General features: G+C 41.8%; 1 pseudogene; it reads right to left on the bottom strand.

The window, feature by feature from the left end:
* Window positions 1–1,773: 1,773 nt before the first annotated feature.
* LOC123456560 lies at window positions 1,774–5,649 on the bottom strand (annotated as a pseudogene).
* Window positions 5,650–21,877: the final 16,228 nt, after the last annotated feature.

The raw sequence follows: 21,877 nt of genomic DNA on the forward strand, positions 1-21,877 counted from the left end.
ATTCCTCTGTAGTTTTAGCTAGGGTTTGGCTGAAGTGCAAAGGGTAGTTTATCTTATCTGGTCTTTCTGCCTTCTGAGAAATAAAAATAGAATCTCCAGTGGAGAGTGATGTCAAGATAGGATAAATGAGATGAGTGTTGTGAATTTAGGGAGATTTTGATGGATGTAGCCCCTCTTTTAGCTAAAGATTAATGGAAACTTGATATTGGAGAGCATAATCTTTGTCTTCATAGGATTCTGACTTGGTTCCCAATTCCAGATATGGGTTCCTTTCCACTGAGCGGATGTTATAGCCAATCAAAAAGATATTGCTTACCAACCAAGGCTGTGTGCCACTATTTCACTGGTGTGTACACCTTGTCAGGGTGTTTGCTTCTGAGTAGCTTAGATGTCTGGTTGCACAGACTGTTGTTGGCCACTTTTCTCCAGTAGCTCATATAGCACTTTCCAGCACTAGACTGGCTAACTACATGAGGTCTGGTTCTCTTCAAGATCCCAGCAAGGACTCTCCATGTTCTGGGCTGGAAGCATATAGTGTTTTCAGCAATAGCATTTTATTAACTCGGATGGGTAATCAAGTGCTTTGACAGAAGCCTGTCTTGTTTTGGGGACCTTGTAGGTCTTTATGATCAACAGCTCATTTTGGGTAGCAACTGCTTTCTGGTATCAGGGGTTACAGGACACATCCAAAATAATTTTTAAGGTTAGGTTTCATTCCACCTTCTCCATGGTCCTTTCAGGTATTCACCCCATACTCCCATTGAGGATTCAATCTTTTAGTCCTTCTTCAAGGGTAAAGATTTCTATTCTACCAGTTCATTTTGGATTTAGTTTTGTGTTCTTTTCCCCCACCATTCTCTATCCCTTTCTCCAAAACCTTCCATCCCTATTGACTGGACCTTGAGTTGCCTATCAGGTATGTCAGCAACTTGAACAGACCCAGGTTAGGAACAGCAGATGAGTGGGACTGTGCAACGATTGTCTTTCTCTGATGTGTGAGTTCCTGGAGTATGAACTGTACCAAGTTTGACCAATTTTCTTTTCTTTTTTTCATTTTTATACAAATTGCATTCTGTTTTTTTTTTTCTTACTACTGAGTAGAAATCCACTGTGTAAATATACCACAACTTCGTTATCCATTCATCCAATGATGCGTACCTGGGTTCATTCTAGTTCTTGGCTATTATGAATTGAGCATCTATAAACATGGTTGAGAAAATATCTCTGTTGTAAAGCATAGAGCATTTAGGGTTAATACCCAGTAAGAGAATAACTTGGTCTATTGGCTACTCTATATTCATTCTTTTCAGGAATCTCCATATTGATTTTCATAGTGGTTGTAACAAGTTTACATTCCCACCAACAGTGAATGAGGGTTCCTCTTTCTCCACATCCTAGCCAACATTTGTTGTAATTTGATTTTTTTTTTTTCCGAGGTAAGGTCTCACTGTAGCCCAGGCTGGTCTGGAATTCACTAGGTAGTCTCAGGGTGGCCTTGAACTGACGGCGATTGTCCTACCTCTGCCTCCCCAGTGCTGGGATTAAAGGTGAGAGTCACCATGCCCGGCTCATTTGATTCTTTTTTTTTTTTTTTTTTTTTTTGGAATTTCGGGGTAGTGTCTCACTCTGGTCCAGGCTGACCTGGAATTAACTCTGTCATCTCAGGGTGGCCTTGAATTCATGGCAATCCTCCTACCTCTGCCTCCCGAGTGCTGGGATTAAAGGTGTGCGCCACCACGCCCAGCTTCATTTGATTCTTTTTTTTTGGGGGGGGGGTGATAAAGGATATTTATTTAGGCTCAATACTTTGACAGTTATGTGTGTAAAAATACATAAATTCAGGAAAATAATAATCATGTTGGCATGATTCTCAACTGCACCCCTTCCCTGCTGCTTCCCTCAAAATCCTGGATTATGGAAAGCAGGGGTCACTTCTTGGCAGCTTCTGCCTGGGCTGCCAAATCTGCCTCTTTCTGAGCAGCCAAGAACACAGCTCGTTCCTTCTGGAAAGCTGCCAGCTCTTCTGCACTGAGGTCTTTCACCACAGGAATGCCCAGGGAACGGGCAGAGCCAATAATAGAATGGACAACAGAGGACAGGGACACATCTTGCAGGGTAAAGGCATCATCCTTAGCTTTGACACAGGCAATCTCATCTATGTGCTTCAAAGTCACCAGGCCTGCCACCTCTTTTCCTGTTTCTCGGGCTCCCTTCTCAATTCCAGCAGCTGCCTTCAAGAAGTAGGATACAGTGGGTTGTCCAATCTTGAGCTCAAATGTCCTGTCAGGCTTCACAAAAATCTTTGTAGGCAAAGGAATGCCGTCTTTGATATCCTTTGTCTTCTCATTGAACTCCTTGAAGAACTGGTTAATAGAGACACCAGGCTGACCCAGGATGGGGCCCAGTGGGGGCCCGGCATGGCCTGGCCTCCTCCGACGATGGTCCGGATCACACCACCGGCCTCAGGCTTCCTGAGGGCCCAAGTGCCATTTGATTCTTTTAATGATTGTTATCCTTACTGGAGTAAGGTGGAACCTCATAGTTGTTTTAATTTGCATTTCCCTGTTGGTTAAGGATGTTGAACATTTTCTTTTTTTAATTAAAATTTTTTTATATGTTTATTTGAGAGTGACAGAGAGAGAGAGAGAGAGAGAGAGACAGAGAGACAGAGAGAGACAGAGAGAAATAGGCAGATAGATAGATACAGAGAGAGAGAGAGAGAGAATGGGCACACCAGGGCTTCCAGCCACTGCAAAAGCCACTCCAGACGCATGCACCCCCTTGTGCATCTGGCTAACGTGGGTCCTGGGGAATGGAGCCTTGAACCCGGGTCCTTAGGTTTCACAGGCAAGTGCTTAATCGCTAAGCCATCTCTCCAGCCCCAACGTTTTCTTAATTGTGTGTTAGCCATTTGTATTTCTTCCCCTGAGAACTCCCTATTCAGTGCTCTGCTCTATTTTTAAGTGAGTTGTTTGATTTTTTTATTGTTTAGGTTTTATTTTTGGGTTAAGTTTTTTTGTGGATTCTAGATATTAGTCCTCTGTCAGTGGTGTAGCTGACAAACTTTTTCTCCCATACTGTAGGTAATCTATTGGCTTTGATTATGTATATTTGTCTGTGCAAAAGCTTTTCAGCTTCATGTGCTCCCATTTGAGTGGTTACTTAATTTCCTGGGCTACTCAAGTTTTGTTCAGGAAGTATTTTCTTACTCCTATATCATGGAGGGTTCCTCCTACTTTTTCTTCTGGTAGAAGAAGAGTTTCAGGTCTTATATTGAGGTCCTTAATCCATTTGGACTTGCTTTTTGTGTATGATGAGATGACTTAATTATTTTTTCTACATATGGCTATCCAATTTGTCCAGTACCATTTGTTGAAAATATTGTCTTTCTCCAGACTATGTTATTGCCACCGTTGTCAAAGATCAAGTAGCTGTAGTTACTTGAGATAAAGTCTTGGTATAAATTTGATTCCACTTGTCTATATTCTGTTTTTGTGCCAGTACCATACTGATTTTGTTACTATGGCTTTAAAAAAAAAAAACTTTATTTTTATTTACTTATTTGAAAGAGAGAGAAAAAGAGGTAGAAAGGAGAGAGAGAGAATAGGTGTGCCAGGGCCTCCAGCTACTGCAAACAAACTCCAAATGCATGTGCCCACTTGTACATCTTGCTTACATGGGCTTTGAGGAATCGAATCAAGGTCCTTAGGCTTTACAGGCAAATGCCTTAACTGCTAAGCCATCTCTCCAACCCCTGTTACTATGGCTTCTTTATATACCTTTAGATTGGATATAATACCTCTAGAGGTGTTTCTTTTGCTGAGGATATGTTTGTATATCCAAAGCCTCCTGCCATTCCTTATAAATATTGAGATTATTTTTCTATCTTTGTGAAGAATGGTGCTGGAATTTTTATGGTTATTTGAATTTATATTGGTTTTGGTAGAATTGCCATTTTCACAATAGCAATTGTACTTATCCTGGAACATTGGAGGTTTTTCCATCTTTTCAAGTCCTCCTCAATTTCTTTCTTGAGTGTGTTTTTTTTTTTTTTTTTGGTGGGGGGGCATTTCAAGGTAGAGTCTTACTCTGGTCTAGGCTGACCTGGAATTAACTTTGTAGTCTCAAGGTGGCCTCAAACTCACAGTGATTCTCCTACTTCTGCCTCCCGAGTGCTGGGATTAAAGGCATGAACCACCATGCTAGGCTTCTTGAGTGTTTTTATGTTTTCATTATATAGATCTTTCACATCCTTGGTTAGTGTTATTTCAAGGTTGTTTTTTGTTGTTGTTATTGAAGTTGGGACAGCCTTGCTGATTTCTTTCTCTGTATATTTGTCCTTTGCATATAGAAAGGCTACTAATTTTGTGTGTTTATTTTATATCCTGTCAATTTACTGAAGGAATTGATCACCTGTAGAAATTTTGAGATGGAGACTTCCAGGTTACTTATGCATAGGATCATGTCATTTGCAAATAGGGCTAATTTGACTTCTTCCTTTCCAATTTGAATCCCTTTTATTTCTTTCTCCTGTCTCATTGCTTGGGCTAGGACCTCTAGTACTATGTTGAAGAGCATTAGTGAGAATGGGCACCCCTGTCATGTTCCTGATCTCAGTGGGAACTCCTTGAGTCTTTCCCTATTAAATTTATAGTATTTAGGCACTTTATATACAGCCTTAATTATGTTGAGATATAAACCATCCATGCCTATTCTCTCCAGTGTTTTGATCATGAAGTGATGTTATATTTTGTCAGAGGCCTTCTCTGCATTAAACCTACTTGATCAAGGTGCATGATGCTTTTTAAAAAATATTTGAGAGAGGGAGAGAAAGAGAGAAAGAGGCAGACAGAATAAGAGAGAGAGAGAGAGAGAATGGATATGTCAGGGCCTCAAGCCCCTGCAATTGATTTCCAGATGCATGTGCCACCTTGTGCACCTGGCTCTCATGAGTCCAGGGGAATTATACCTGGGTCCTTTGGCTTTGTAGGCAAGAGCCTTAATCCCTAACCCATCTCTCCAGCTCTGTACAATGCTTTTGATGTGTTTTTGAATTCAGTTTGCAAAGATTTTGTTCAGGAGCTTTGCATCTATGTTCATCAGGGATATAGGCCTATAGTTTCCCTTTCTTGTTGCATCTTTTTCTGGTTTTGCTAACAGGGTGATGCTGGCTTCATAAAATGAGTTGGTGAGCATTCTCTTCTCTCTCTTATCATGTAAAACAGTTTGAAAAAGAACTGGTTTCGGGTTGGAGAGATAGCTTAGTGGTTAAGCGCTTGCCTGTGAAGCCTAAGGACCCTGGTTCAAGGCTCAATTCTCCAGGACCCACGTTATCCAGGTGCGCACGTGTCTGGAGTTCGTTTCCAGTGGCGGAAGGCTCTGGCGTGCCCATTATCTCTCTCTCTCTTGCTGTAGCTCTCAAACAAATAAATAAATAAGAAAAAGGAAGGAAGTTTCTTAAAAAAAAACTGGTTTCAGTTCTTCAATGAAGGTTTGATAGAATTTGGCTGAGAAGCCATCCAATCCTGGCCTTTTCTTTTGGGGGGAGGTTTTTGATTACTTTTCAATCTTGATGGATGTGATAAATTTGTTTAGCAGATCAATCTGCTCTAAGTTTAGTTTTGGTATGTGGTCTAGGGATTCATCCATTTCATCCAGATTTTACAATTTTGTGGAGAAAACGTTTTGATAGTAAGTCCTGATGATTCTTCAAATTTCATTGATGTCTGTTGTGATCTCTCCTTTTTCTTTTCTGGTTTTGTTAATTTGAGACTTCTCTGTTTTTCACTTGATCAAATTGATCAAATCAATCTTTTTAATTTTTTTCAAAGAACCAGCTCTTTATTTCATCAATTTTCTTAATTGTTTTCTTAGTTTCCAATTTATTAATTTCTGCTGTAATCTTGATTATTTCTTTCCATCTGGAGCTCTTTTAGTTGGGTTCTTCTTGTTTTACTTTTCTTTTTTTTTTCTTCTTCTTCTTGTTTTTCCAATGCTCTTAGGTGGATGGTTAGGTTATTATTTGATTTCTGTTTTTATATGTTATTTCAATTTATTTATCTGAAAGAGAAAGAGGGAGAAGGAGAGGGAGAAGGAGAGAGAGAGAGAGAGGAGAGAGAGAGAGAGAGAGAGAGAGAGAGAGAGAGAACACACTAAGGCCTCCAGCCTCTGCAAATGAACATCAGATGCATGTACCCCCTTATGCATCTGGCTAACATGGGTCCTGGGTAATTGAACCTGGGTTCTTTGGCTTTGCAGGTAAATGCCTTAACCAATAAGCCATCCCTCCATCCATCTCTCTGTTTTTGCTATGAAGGCATTTGGTGTTATAAATTTTCCCCTTAGGACTGCTTTCATTGTGTCCCATAAGTTTTGGTAAGTTGTGTTCTCATTGTCATTCAATTCTAGAAATTTTACAATTTCTGTTTTGCTTTCTTCTACTACCCATTTATTGTTTAAAAATGTGTTGTTCAGTCTTCAGGATCTGGTGGAATTCCTGAAGCATCTTTTGTTGTTAATTTCTAGCTTTACAGCATTGTGATCTGATATGATGTAGGAAATTATGTCAATTTTCCTGAATTTATGAGGTAATGCAGTATAGCCTAATATATCATCTAGTTTGTAGAGGGTTCCAGGGGTTGCTGAGATGAGTGTGTATTCTGTAGAAATTGGGTGTAATGTTCTGTAGATGTCCGTTAGGTCTAGTTGATCTATGTTGTTGTTGAGCTCTCTTACTTCTCTGTTGATTTTCTGCTTGGATGATCTATTGATGATAGTGGAGTATTGAAATCCACAACTATGTTGATGTTGATGTTTATTTCTGTTTTGTTGTCAAGTAGGCTTTGTTTAATAAACTGTGGGACACCTGTGTTTGGTGCATATAGATTTAGGATTGGGATGTCTTCTTGCTGGATCATTCCCTTGTTGGTTCCCTACAGATGTAGTGTGTGTTGGCCCCTGACTGACACAGTGTGGGAAGGAACTCAGGGAGGCAGTGAAGGCATATGGGCCACCGACAGATACTGTGTGAACAGTCCACCAACAGACACAATGGGGGATGCCTTGTGAGACAGGGAAGGCACACAATCCACTCACGGACCCTGGGCAGGCCACTGATAGACACAGTGGGGGTCCTCCAGGGGATAGGGAAGGCCACGGTTGGCAGGGCCTGCAGGTAACATAACAGAGAACTTGGTCTGGGAATCAGGGGTGTGGCAGTTGAGGTGAGTGGTTGGGGGAACTTGAGGGTCTAGCTGGCTTCTGAAGAGTATGGTAATCAGTAGATTCCCAACTGTGCCATCCACTGAAGGTTTGCCAAGACATACTCACACTGGAGCCCCACAGATCTTGTCTGATATTATCCTGGGAACTGAAGTGTGGTTAGGAGGATGCCATCTTGACTGGAAACCATCTCTGAAAAACATGATTACTCTTTATTATATTACTTTGTGAACCCTTCTTTTGTATCTCTTAAATGCCAGTTTTTCCCAGAATTTTTTCTCATTCCATATGTTTCTCTAGATTTTCTTATCTATCCACAGGGTTTATTTATCCTTCACTCTCTATCTGTATCCCCAGACTTCTCTTTGAACTTCAGATCATGTATATTCAAATTCTACTTGGTATGTAGATCAGGATACATCCCTGACCAAACATAATGTCCCAAATTCATCTTCTAACCTCAAATCCATCCCATCCCTCCTTTTCCACTTGGTCTCCTTATCTTTTCCACTACTACAAAATTTTGAACTCACCCCTATTCTCTCAGTTGTACAGCCCTAAAGCTAGGGATTCATGCTGATTATTCATTCAACTGGTTTCTATGACCTATTCAATCTATCTTCTATGTATCTAACTGATACATCACTCTCTTGTGGTGATCATTTCTCTTTTGACTCTTTAAATAGCTTCTTAAATGTTCGCCCTGCCCTTCTTCTACTCCCCTTTAATCTATCCTCCACATTGGTCCTAGAATGGGTTTTCTGTAAACTAAATTTAGTCCCATCATTTCTGCTACAAGACCTAGCATGGCTTCCCAGTGTTTACTAGTGTAGTCCAAGCTGCTCCACATGCATCGACAAGCCCCTTTACAACCTAACCTTGTTTGCCCTTCTTATCTCTTGATATCCCTTTTTTGTTTTTTGGTTTTTTTTTTTTAATTTTTTTGAGGTAGGGTCTCACTCTAGCCCAGGCTGACCTGGAATTCACTATGGAGTCTCAGGGTGGACTTGAACTCACGACAATCCTCCTACCTCTGCCTCCTAAGTGCTGGGATTAAAGGCATGTGACACCACACCCAGCCTCTGCCATCCTTTCTTTATCTTCCTTTGCCCTAATAATGTCAAGCTAAACACTTCATCATGCCCCTGTGTAGATACTTTTCTTTGCATAGAATCACCCCTTGTCTTTTTTTTTTTTATTAGCTATGGACATACTCAGTATGTAAACAGCACATGTTAGTATCATCCTTACCCTCTTCTCTGCTCCCCCAAAGGGACCTTCCTCCTTGTGGATGCCGGTTATCCCCATTGGGATTGTGGGTCATGCATTGTGGGTTTAGCCATCAGTTATGGGTAAGAGGCAATGTTTCTGTGCATAATGTCCCAACTTGTGTCTCTAACAGTTTTTCTGCCCACTTTTCCACAAAATTCTCTGAGCCATGTTGGGTTTGCTTAGGTCTACTTCAGTGATAGTCTCTTAGGAGCCTCTGTATCTCTAGTTTGGTAGGAGTTGAGTGTCCTCTGTGTCTATCTCCTTCACTCTTGTGCTGATATCAGGTTCATTCAGAAAGTAGCACTCTTGCTCATTTCCCCAGTTCCTCTATGGTTTCAGCTGGGGCCCTGGTGAAGTGTGATGGGCTGTTTCTCTCAGGTCTTGCTTCCATCTGAAAAAGAGAAACAGATTTTCCAATGGAGACTGAAGTCAGCACAGGTTAAATGGGATAACCAATGTTAGTTTAGAGAACATTTAATAGGTGTAGGACCTCTTGTAGCCCAAGATTGGTGGGAGTTTGATATTACAGAGCAAACTCATTATCTGGATATGATTTTGACTTGTTTCCCAGTTCCATATTTGGGGTCCTTTCCACTGAGCAGATCTGTTAGCAATCCAAGAGCAGCTGGTTACCCACCATGGCTGTGTGCCACTATTACACTTATGTGAGCATCACATCAGGTTCATCCCTTGTCTTTTAAGTAAACCCTTATTTTCCATTCAAATTTGGACCCGGACTACGCCATAAGAAGTTAGTGACAGTGATTTGCCTCTGTAGAGAATTGGGTGGATATAACAGAAATGGATGGAAAAGTTACATTGCCCATCCTTTTGTGCATTTTGTATTTTGTACCATGAATCTGAATTAACTATTCAAATATAAATTAGTTTTAAAAAGCTCAGAAATCATGCCCTCTAGAAAGTTCTCTCCCCTTTAACCTCTGCCTTAGTCTTTTTGCAAACCTGTGTACTCCATCTGGGCCTACTATGTTCTTCTGTGATTAGAATAATGGCACTGTGCTGTGATTTATTTTTTTAAGCTGTCAGTATTCCAAGACTTCAGGGCCACATATTATTTATTATTTCTTTTTAAAATCAAATAAAGTGCTACACAAATGTTTGTTGTGTGAATAAAAGAATAAATAAAGTGTGGTATGCCCCATTTATAAAAGAGAGCTCCAAGGGGCTGGAGATATGGCTTAGCTGTTAAGGAATTTGCCTGCAAAGCCTAACGACCCATGTCCTACTCTCCAGATCCCACTTTAGCCAGATGTACAAAGGTGAGGGAAGCACAAACTCGCACATGACCACTAGGTGGCACAAGCGTCTGACATTCTATTGCACTGGCTGAGGCCCTGGTGCACCAATTCTCTATCTCTGTCTGTCTTTCACTCTCTAAAAAAAATTAAAAAAAAAATTAAAGAGAGCGCCAAAGAATGTGATCATACCAGTTTTCTCTCAGTCTGTCCTTTCACCATATGTTGAACCTAAAAATAATGCTAAACACTTATTCTTGTTACATATTTTCTATCATTCAGTTTGAGCTTGGCACAATCTAATACTACTCAGATCAATTCAGTCCCTTCAGACATGTGTTAAAGTAGATTTGAGATGTATTTGCATATCCTAATTTTTTCTTTTTTAATTAATTTGTTTTTTACTGACAACTTCCATGATTGGAGGCAGAGGTAAGAGGATCATCATGAGTTCAAGGCCACCCTGAGACTACATGTCCTATTTTTAGCCTATGAATCATAATAAATGGTGTAAGATGTATTGATTATTGATTACATATAATATGCCAACCTGTGTGTTTTGTATTTTTACATATACATTGTTACAGCATTTGCTGCAGGGCAAGTATTTTGATCTCTACTTTATAGCTTAGAAATTAGCATCAGTACAGTTATGTCTTGCCCAGGGTCCTATTGCTAGTAGGTGGTAAAGCTGAAGATATATTTTAAAATGTTTTATGAGAGAAAGAGCAAATCAGAGCCTTTTGCCACTGAAAACGAAATCCAGAAGCATGTGCTACTTTGTGCATCTGGCTTTATGTGAGTGCTGGAGAAATGAACCTAGGCCAGGAGGATTTGCTAGCAAGCATCTTTAACCATGGAGTCATTTCCTCAGCCCTGAAGCTTAAGTTTAAACCAAAGTCTTTGTTTGTTTGTTTGAGACAGAGTCTTACTTTGTAGCACATATTGGCCTGGTACTGTTATGTAGCTCAGGACAGTTTCAAATTCCCAGTAACCCTGCCTTAAATTGGAGTTATGGGATTTTAGGTGTACACCACCATGCCCAGCCTCAAACCAAAGTTGTTTGACATCAAGAATCATACTCGGAGCTGGATAGATGGTTTAGCAGTTAAGGCAGTTGCCTGCAAAGCTTCAGGACCCATGTTCAACTCTCCAGATCACACATAAGCCAGATGCGCAAGGTGACACAAACACACAAGATTGCACATGGCCACAAGGTGGCACATGCATCTGGAGTTTGATTGTGGTGGCTGGAGGCCATGGCACACCAATTCTCTCTCTCTTGCTCTCTGTCTCTCTGTCTCTCTCTCTCTCTCTCTCTATACACACACACACACACACACACACACACACACACACACACACACACACACACATATATATATATAAAATGCTTGGTTCAGAACACCACAATAATTAAAAGGGGCTTATCTAATGTTTAGCTATTAGGCAATAGGTGTTCAAAGGTTGGTTTGAAACCCTCAGTGTCTAGTGGTTATTAGTCCACAAGATAGCTTATTCCATCTTTGGACTGCTGTAATCATTTAAAATTCCCATGTGGGCTGGACAAATGGCTTAGTGGTTAAGGCACTTGTCTATGAAGCCTAAGAACCCAGATTCAATTCCCCAGTACCCACATAAGCCAGATGTACTAGGAGGCACATGCATCTGGAGTTTGTTTGCAATGTCTAGAGGCTCTGGCAACCCATTCTCTCTCTCTCTCTCAAACAAATAAAAATAAACTATTAAAAATTCCTGGTTTGTTGGTTGTTGGAATTATAAATTAGCCAAGCAAGATAAAACTAGGAACAGGGCTTTTTAGTTTTCTGCTAGAACTTCCCTTCCAGTCTGAATCAACTATCCTTTCACTTCTTTGACCACACTTGTTCTTCTAGTTACAGGCTTACATCAATAAACTCAAGCATCCAGCTTATATTTTTCCATCTCATCTATAAGGAAATTATGGAAAACTGCTGTGTGCCTGGATGAAATCAAATCATCTATAGCTATCATACTCTCTTATCTGCCAATCTATTAACCATGTCAAAAACAAAAAGGAAATGAAGTCTGGGGGAGGGGATATTTACTTTTTAATGGGCCAATGAGCCAGTGACTCAAAGCAATCATATTCCAGTGCTATACCTTCATAAATCATTGATAGGCTGTCCTGAAGATGCCTTTTAGGTCAGTGGACATCCTATTGGTCTTCAAATAGCATCTAAGAAGATAGGGCCTCTCATTTTCATTGTTTTGTATTGTACATACAGCACTATTACTGGAACTTGGATTTTCAGACTTCCATTTCAGTTTTTCATTTTCTTTTTGTATTTTGAGGTAGGGTCTCACTGTAGGCCAGGCTGACCTGGAATTGACTATGTGGTGGCCATGAACTCATGGCAATCCTCCTACCTCTGCCTTTCAAGTGCTGGGATTAAAGGCTAGCACCACCACACCCTGCTCAGTTTTCCATTCTTTTGTCTCTGTGCTCTGACCTTACATATGTTTCTTCTGCCTGGCTCATTTTTTAAACAACATTTCCCTTCCCTCAACACCTCCCATGACATCACACACCACACACAATCCTTGTTCTCTGATATCAGTGATACATCTACCCTTCTAAAAGCATTCTCTGTTGTTCCCAAGCTGGGTTAGCTGCTTCTTTTGTATTACCTAGTGGAAATGACACTTTTACTCACATTTCAGTTCTCAAATCATATTGTTAAAATGGGCATGAGGTGAGGAAATATCTGCAGGAGAAGGTCTTGAATACAGGAGGCACTCTTCTAACTTTAATACAGTTACTCTTCCATTTTTGTTCTGCCACGTAGCACTCCCCAGTTTGCATGATGAAGATGTTAACCCCCCACTTTGCCTTTCCTTCATCTGGCTTCTTTCCATTCTGTATTTTTAATTTTACATTTCCAAAGAAGACAATGTAGTTTTTCACACTCTATCTTTGATTTCAAAAGGTTAACATCATTAGGGTTTTTCTTTTACATATGTATATGTGTTCGCATGTATACAGGCACATGTGTGCAGGTGTGGGTGCATGTGTATGCACATTCATTTGGAAGTTAGAGGTTGACATCAGGTGTCTTCCTTGTTTGCTTTCTACCTTATTTACTTAGCCGTGGTCACTCGCTTGAACCTAGGACTTGAAGATGTGGCTAGTATAGACAGCTTGCCCTAGGGCTTCTCTGTCTCTTCCTCTGCCTCTGAGAACTAGAGCTGCATGTGGACTGATTCAACTATCTGACATTGACATGGGAACTGGCTATCTGAACTTCAGTACTCACACTTGTATACCAAGTGTTTTATACACCAAGCCATCACCTGAGCCCCAGTAGGCTATGTGGTTACTGTGACTATATATATATTTTCTCTGCAAAACCAAGAGAAACCCAATGGTTTTCACTCCCACTCTGGAATTTTAAATCATTTTCTACTTCTTGTATTATTGGCCTTTATTTGCCTCTTAATTTTCTTTATATTCTCTATAAAAATCAAGTCTTATATGGAAATTCCTCCACTTTTCTTCCCACTATCTTGTCTTTTTTTTTTTCATATAAGGGCTTTCCAACCTTGGAAATATTGACATTTGGGCTAGATGAATGTTGTGAGGAGCTGTTCTGTGAATTGTAGGATGTTGAGCAGTATCTTTGGCCTTATACACACATCCATCAGATATACTAATATGTGTTTGCACGACTGCATGGACACCCATACACAATACACTTCAACTTATGATGACCAAAAATGTCTTCAGACATTGCCAATTGTTTCTTGCAAGCCAGTGTTGAAGCAAAGCTGCCATGGTTGAAAATTAGCCAATTTTCTCTAGACAATAGTTGCCATCCAGGGATTTTTCATCAGTATGCTCTTGAGTCAGATTGTCTGCTTCATAGATCCTGTGTTTATTTCTTTTGTACTCTCTTGTTTTGCTGGAACAAGTGATGAAGGGACTTTCTAAAATAAGATATGTGGTAAATCAATTTTCTTAATCTTTTTTCTTTCCAACAGCTTCTTGAGTATTTGCATTACTATGGAATACTAGGTTGAAAATCATTTCCATTGGGACTGTGAAGTCACTGCTTTACCATGCTCTTGATTTTAATTTTATTCTTGATTTCTTCTGTCAGAATATTTAGTCCTCTTGATGTCCTGAAATTTTATAACAATGTCCCTTTAGGTTTGTTTTGTTCTCTTTTCTTTGGAAATCTTGGACTGATTCTCTAGTTTTTGTGCCTGATTTGTGTAAATCAACTATGATTATCCCCAAATTGAAACAATCAGAAGTGGCACTCTTGTGATGATATTAATAAGTTCAGGGGTAGAGAACATACAATGGGCATTGCAGAGAGACTGAAATTAATGCTTTTAGCTTATGATTGAAGGATAGGCATAAGGTATGGACAAGCATGCATGTGATTACTACAAAGCACTTTCTTATAAACTGGAGAAACAAGTCCTAGGATGAGTGTCATACTAAGGCTAGATTGTAAAATGAGGGGCCAAAGAGCCTGTGTCATTTTGAAGATTACCCAACCCCTGAGTTAATGGTCTTTATAACACATTATGTCTGGAAGTCCTATTGCATAAGATAATATATTAGACATTTAAAATAGGTTGTGACAGAAATTTAGTTGCTATCAGAACTAAACCCTAAAACTCATAATTTTGTTTTTACCTCTACACTTTCTCTTTAGATAGAGATTAAGTCTGGCCTTGAAAGTGTTATGCAACAATGGATGGACCTTGAAATCCTGATCCTTCTGTCTCCACTTCGCAAATGTCTGGAAAACTTTATTTTTTTTATGTTTGTGTTTATGTGCAGGTGCATGTGTTACATGCATGGAAAGGTCAGAGGACAACCTTGATATCCAAGAATTCAATTCACCTCCTTTGAGACAGGATCTCTTATTGTCCTGAAGCTCAGAAATCAGAGGAGATTGGTTGGCCACTGAGCTCCAGTGATCCTCCTGTATCCACCTACCCAGTGCTGGGATTTTAAGTGTGTCTTACTACACCTGGCTCTGGGGATTAGACTCAGATCCTCATGCTTGTGAGGCAAACATTTTACTGAGTGAGTTATCTCCCCACCCCAGATACTATTTTTGTGAAAAGAAATTAAATCAACCTTTCATGAATTCAAGCATATATAGCAAGGTTTCATGAGTTGTCAACTAGAAAGTTGGATATAAATATCTTACTAATCACAATTTCTTATTCTGTGATCTGAAGTCACACCTATCATCAGCAATAGTCTTCCCTGAATCAGGGAGGAAAGAAATATCCATTTTTTATTTAGAGAAGAGTATACTAGTTTTCAGATTCTTAGTAAAACAGCCTGTGGTGGCTTGAATGTGAATGTATGTATCCCTATAGCCTGGGGTATTTTTGATTAAACTTGCAACTTAAGTCTCTATTATCCTACTGAAGGAGGTGTCACTGGGATCTGAGCAGTTTTGAGCTCTGGCTGTTTGTGTTTACTGGGGTTTGGTGTTGTCTCTCTGCTATGAATCTATGGAAGTGAGCCAGCTTCTTTCAACATTGATGGTGTTTCCCCTGGATTCTGTAAATCTAACATAAACCTTTCCTCTCATAAGCTGCTTATGGTTGGGTGTTTATTCCAGCAACAAGAAAGTAATGGCAACACAGCCTGATATGAAATTATTAAAATTTCCATTATTAGATGATATTTAATTTTTTTAATTTGTATTGATAACTTTCATATATGTCCATAATGTGTTTTGGTCACCATCTCCTCTTATTACCTTCTTTTGCCCCTCTTCACTTTTCTATCTTCCACTGAATCCCATTGTCCTTCAGAGCAGTCCCTCTTCTATTTTTCTGTCTTCATGTTTGCCTTCCTTCGTCATCCATGACAATATGTCAGTGGGCCCAGTATTATGCAGGTCTTGTGCAGGTAATCAGTTGTTATCAGGACATAAGTGCAATGCTCATTTCATGTCCAGAAGACAGCATTTCCAAGCACTCCTCCCCTCCTCACAGCTTTTGCATTCTTTCTCCCACCTCTTCTGCAGTGCTCTCTGAGCCTTGGGGTGGGGTGTGTGTGTGATAAAGTGGTCTTTTTCAATGCTGAGCACTTATCAGTTACTTAGAACTTAGATGTGTTCTGAGTACTGACAGCAGTTGCCACCATCTGCAAAAGGAAGCTCTGACCAAAGATAAGAGTAAAACTAATCACTGGGCATAAACATAAATCTTCAGAGGGTAAGTTGATGATCACAACATATCCATTAGTTATTTCTCCATAGGAACTATGACCTTCCTAACCATAGGCTATTTTCTTAGTCAGTGAATACAGTCAAGTTAGTACCATTGTTAGCCTTCTCCCTGTCCTCCCCCCCATCCACAGGGACCCTCCTTGCTGGGGTATATGGGTCATGCATTGTGGGGTTAACCTTCAGTTTTGGGTAGGAGGAAATGTCTCTGCATGTCATGACCTAATGTGTGGCTGACATTCTTTCCACCCTCTCTTCTGCAAATTTCCCTAAGCCATGTTAGGTTCGTGTTAGGTCTGCTTCAGTGTTGAAATCTTGGGAGCCTCTGTGTCTCTGGATATCTGGTTTGGTAGGGGTTGATTGTTCTCTGTATCTATCTCCTTCACCGTTGTGCTGGATACCGGTTCACCAAGAAAACAGCATTCTTTCAAGTTTCCCCAATTATACTTAGTTTCAGCTGGGACCCTTTTTAGATATGATGGGGTGGGTCTTTCCTTAGATAGATGAGAAAGAAGAGGGAGAGAGAGAAAAAGAGGGAGAGAGAAATAGAAACAGGAGGAAATAAAGGTCAGTTTTCAGCTTACCCTCTTCAGGGCCTTGTGAATAAGGTGTTCCCTCTCAGGGCCTGGTGAAGGTTCAACCATTTGGTCTGTCTTTCAGGATGTAGAGTTTTATGGTACCATTGCCCTTTGGGTCCAGTTTTATGTCCCCAACCCACTTCATAACCCTCCCCTCCCTCCCCACCCTCCCTATTGTCTGGTCCTTGAGGTGCTTGCTAGGTATGTTGGCAACTTGGGTAGATTCAGGTGAAGAGCTGTAGATGAGTGAGACTATGCTGCAATTATTTCTCTGTGATTGGGTGAATTCACTGAGAATGAACAGTTCCAGGTTCAACAATTTTTCTTCAAATTTCATTGTGTCATTTTTCCTTACTGCTGTGCAGAATTCCTTTGTGTAGATATACCACATCTTAGTTACCTATTCATCTAATGACGGACATCTGGGTTGGTTCCAGTTCTTGGCTATTACGAAGTGATAAGCCATAAAGATGGTTGAGTAAACCTCTCTGAACTGAGGCATGGAGCTTTTAGGATACATACTCAGTAAGGGAATAACTGGGTCTGTTGGTAACTGTATAGTCAGTTTTTTTAGGAATCTCCATATTGCTTTTCAAAGTGGTTGTACCCTCTTACATTTCCACCAACAGTGGATGAGGGTTTCTATTTCTCCACATCCTCCCCAGCCTTTATTTGCATTTGAGTTTCTGATGTTTGCTATCCTTACTCAGGTAAGGTGGAATCTCATAGTTGTTTTAATTTGCATTTCCCTGTTGATTAGGGATGATGAACATTTTCTTAAGTGTGTGTTTGTGTGTTTGCCATTTATTTTTCTTCCTGGTAAACTGCCTATCCAGTTCTTTGCCACATTTTGTGAGTGGGTTGTTTTGGGGGGGGCAGGGCCAAGTGGGGTGAGTCAAAGTTGAGGGGCAGAGGGAGGGCTGAGCAGGGCAAGTCTTAAGACCTGGGGTAGGGGTGGAGGTGGGGCAAGTGGAGCAGTGCGAGGGGGGGTGTGTTGGGGCCTAGTGGAGCAGGTCGGAAATGGCTGGGGTGGGGGCAGGGGGAGGAGGTGGGCCACCATGTCTGAAGTGGTGGGCCAGGGCCAAGCAGGGAGGGTTACAGCATGGGGCAGGGGCTGGGGCAGGGTCAGGGGTAAGCAGGGCTGGTCCAAAGTATGGGGGAGGGAGTAGGGCTGAGGGTGTCTGAACTCATGGGGTGACCAATGCAGGGGGAAGGTGTACAGAGCAGAGCAGGTCTGAAATCCTGGTAGCCCCGAGGGAGGGGAGCTAGTATGAAGTCACAGGGGTGGTGGGCCCAGCAGGGCGGGGCCAGTGTGGTGGGGGGCAGGTAGTCAGGTCCAAACAGCTGACCAAATTCATGGGGTGGGGTCAGGGCCGAGTGGGGTACAGCCAATGTCACAGAGGTAGTGCCAAGTGGAGCGGGTCCTAAGTTGTGGTGGTAGGGAGGGTGGGGTCAATGGGGCCTAACAGAGTGGGTCCCAAGTCTAGGGTGAGTGGGGAGAGTGAGCGGGGTAGGAGGACCAGAGTATGTCCCAAGTTGGGGGTGGGGGCTGGGCCTAGCAGAGAGGTTCCAAAGTCATGGGGGAGCCAAGTGGGGCCAGACCAAGTTCCCAGGTATTGGGGCCTAGCTGAGTGTGGCCAAAGTCGTGGGGCAAGGCCTGGGCCAAAGTCTCGGGGTGGGACGGGGCAAATGGTGGGAGGAGGGAAGGCAATTGCAAGTGGAGCTGGTCTGAGTACAGGGTAGTGGGGTATGGTGGAGTTGAAGAGGGGTGGGGTGGAGTGTGGGGACAGAGCTGAGGGGAGCTGGTCCCAAGTCTCAGGGGTGTGGCTTGAGTGGGGATGGTCAGGCGTCCTGGGGTTGGGGTTGGGGCTGACCAGGGCAGGTTCGAACTCATGGGTGGTGGCACAATCAAGTGGGGCAGTAGGTCAAGGGTGGCCGAGCTGAGCATTAGGAAGTTGTGTGGGTGGGGTTGGTGCCTATCAGGGCTGTTCAAAGTCACCCAGTGTGTCTGATGTAGGGGATTCAAAGTGGAGGTTCACAGGCTGAGTGGGAAGGCCAAGTCTCATGGGTGGGGGCAGAGCCCAGAGGATCCGGTACTAATTGCAGGGCTGTGTTGGCTGCAGGATGGGGGCAGGGCTGGTCCAAAGTAATGGGTGGGGCCGAGCTGGGCGGGTATGAAATGGGGAGGGGCAGAGGGGCATAGCATGTCAGAAGTAGGGGTGTGGGTCTGAAGTTAAGGTTGTGGAACTGAGAGGGGAGCATGTCCAAGCAGAGCGGGTCCAAAGTGGCTGGTTGGGGGCTGCACCGAGCAGGGTGGGTCTGAAGTCACAGGGTGGGGGTGGGGCCGAACAATGTGGGTCCAAAGTTGTGGGGGTGGGGCTGAGCCAATCTTCAAGTTGTGGGCTGGGTGGGTCCCAGTTGTTTGGATGGGGGTGGGGCTGAGCTGAGCTTGTCCAAGTCACTGGATGGGGCCAAGTGGGGTGGAGCCAATGTGGGGGGGGTCGGGCTGCAGAGCCTAGTGGGTTGGGTCTGAAGTGGAAGGATCAGACCTGAGAAATCCAAAGTTGCAAATGGGGGAGGGTGAGGTGCAGTGGGGTGGGTGGTGGAGGGTAAGCTGAAAGAGTGGTTCTAAAGTGGGGGTGTGGTTTCAGGACGAGGGGCATCTAAGAATGAGGGGCGGTCTAAGGATGTGCGGGAGGAGAAGGAGTGGATCTGGGTGATTGCCCTTGACTGGTGGTGCAGGTGGAACTACTGGGCTGGGTCCTCTTGCCTGCAGTTAGTGTGAGAGTAGGCGATTCCCTTTTTTGTCCCTCTGCACTCTCCCAGTGCCAATCTATTAGATTGCTCTCCCCTAAAAGACCCAGTGACCCATTAATGCCTTGCCTCTTCTTCCCCAGGAGTTGCAGCAGTTAGGCAGACGCCATCTTGACCAGGAGTCCCACCCTAGGCTTTTGATTAAGTTGTTAGTATCAAGCATGAATTCCTTCCTAACAAGCAGCCCTGAAATCAAATCAGAGAGCAGTTGTTTACCCTTGTAACAGTCATACCACTATTGCAACAGTGGCCTATCTTACATGGCTGGCAGTTGTGTAGCTCATTGGGTCTATTGCAGCTTAAAATTATTGATGATGTTTCTCTCCCAGAAACCTATATAGCATTTTCAAGCACTAGGGTAGCTAACCAGTAGAGAAGAATCTTCCAGCTCTGTTCCAGCTTGATTTCTCAGTGTCCTGCAACTAAAATATGTGATGTCTTCAACAATAGGGTTTTACTATCTAGTTCTGGTTGGTAACTAAAAACATTGGCAATAGCTTGTATTGTATTAGGGGCCTCAAGGGCCTCCCTGACCAACAACTCATTGAGAGGTATCTGACCTTTGAACAATGCCCATTTTAAGCATTTGAAGAATGCTACTTTTATTTTTATTTTATTTTGTTTTATTTCTTTATTTGTTTTTTTGAGGTAGGGTTTCACTCTAGTCCAGGCTGACCTGGAATTCACTATGTAGTCTCAGGGTGACCTCAAACTCACAGTGATCCTCCTACCTCTGCTTCCTGAATGCTGCAATTAAAGGTGTGCACCAGCATTCTCGGCAATAATCCTATTTTTAATTTAAATTTTCTTTTGTTTATTATTTATTTATTTATTTATTTGACAGCGACAGAGAGAGAAAGAGGCAGAGAGAAAGAGAGAGAGAATGGGCATGCCAGGGCTTCCAGCCACTGCAAACGAACTCCAGATGCATGCACACCCTCGTGCATCTGGCTAACATCATTCCTGAGGAATCGAGCCTTGAACCCAGGTTCTTAGGCTTCTCAGGCAAGCACTTAACCGCTAATCCATCTCTCCAGCCCAATAATTCTATTTTTAGAAGAGTGATTATTATTATTATTTTTTATTTATTTATTTATTTTTTATTTTTTTTATTTATTTATTTGAGAGCGACAGACACAGAGAGAAAGACAGATAGAGGGAGGGAGAATGGGCGCACCAGGGCTTCCAGCCTCTGCAAACGAACTCCAGACGCGTCGCCCCCTTGTGCATCTGGCTAACGTGGGACCTGGGGAACCGAGCCTCGAACCGGGGTCCTTAGGCTTCACAGGCAAGCGCTTAACCGCTAAGCCATCTCTCCAGCCCAGAAGAGTGATTATTATATACTGTTGGGTACTTTGATTTCAAACAGAATTTCATTTATTTTTAATAGCTCTGTGCTCATTATAATAGGTAATGAAACTGAGGATTGGAGAAGAAATATACATTGTTTAAAGGAATCAAATGGTAAGTGGCAGACTTGGGATTCAAACAAAGCAATTTCACTGTAAAACTTGCACTATTAATCAGAATATTTTATTGCTTCTCTCCTTTATTCAAGCTACTAAGTCAAAATTTTTCTTTGAGTTTCTTTTTTTCTCAAGGAATCAACCCTGACTATAACACATGGAACTCTAGCTTCCTCCTTAAAAATGTTACAAATAGCCTGGCCTGATGGTGCAAGACTTTAATCCCAGCACTGGGGAGGCAGAGGTAGGAGAATCACTGTGAGTTTGAGGACACCCTGAGACTTCATAGTGAATTCTAGGTCACCGTGAGCTAGAGTGAGACCCTACCTTGAAAAACCAAAAAAAAAAAAAAAATAATAATAATAATAATAAAAAAAAAGTTACAAATATGTTCTCCTTTCTGGTTTGACTTCCAGGATCTCTGCATTCCCACATCTACTGTCACCCAGCCATAGTTAACCTCGTTTTCTGGAGGGAGGACCATCTGTTATGGATTTCTAGCCAATTTAACCTACTCTGCATATAGCAATGAAGTTTACTGATTTTTATTTCCCTTTTGCAACTTCTCTAAAATAGAAAAAGAAGATATTTTTAAAGCTATAGAACTAAACTTGTATTTTTATCACAAGGTATACCTTGTGGTGGCTCTGAACTTCTCCCCCCTAGCGTCTTCCTACTTGAATTGCTCCTAAGTGTGTCTTCCTAGGTTTAGAAAGGCTTTTATAAGGTCTTGTGAAAGCTACTTTTGATTAAGTTAAGGAACTTTCTCACTATATGGCTAGAAGATTCCTTCAACAGTTCTTACACTATGCTGTACAAACTCATGCTGAGTACATCAATGAAATAAATGATAAAAACCACATGCTTATCTCAACAGATCCAGAAAAAAAACATTTGCAAAAATCACTACTTTTCCTAATGAAACCCCCTGAATAAACTAGGAATAGAACATAATTTATTCATGCTGATAACGAACATCTATGAAAACCTTACAACTAATATCAAGTGTAAAGACTTAAAACTTC

Source organism: Jaculus jaculus, chromosome X (assembly GCF_020740685.1).
Source record: "Jaculus jaculus isolate mJacJac1 chromosome X, mJacJac1.mat.Y.cur, whole genome shotgun sequence".
NCBI lineage: Eukaryota > Metazoa > Chordata > Mammalia > Rodentia > Dipodidae > Jaculus > Jaculus jaculus.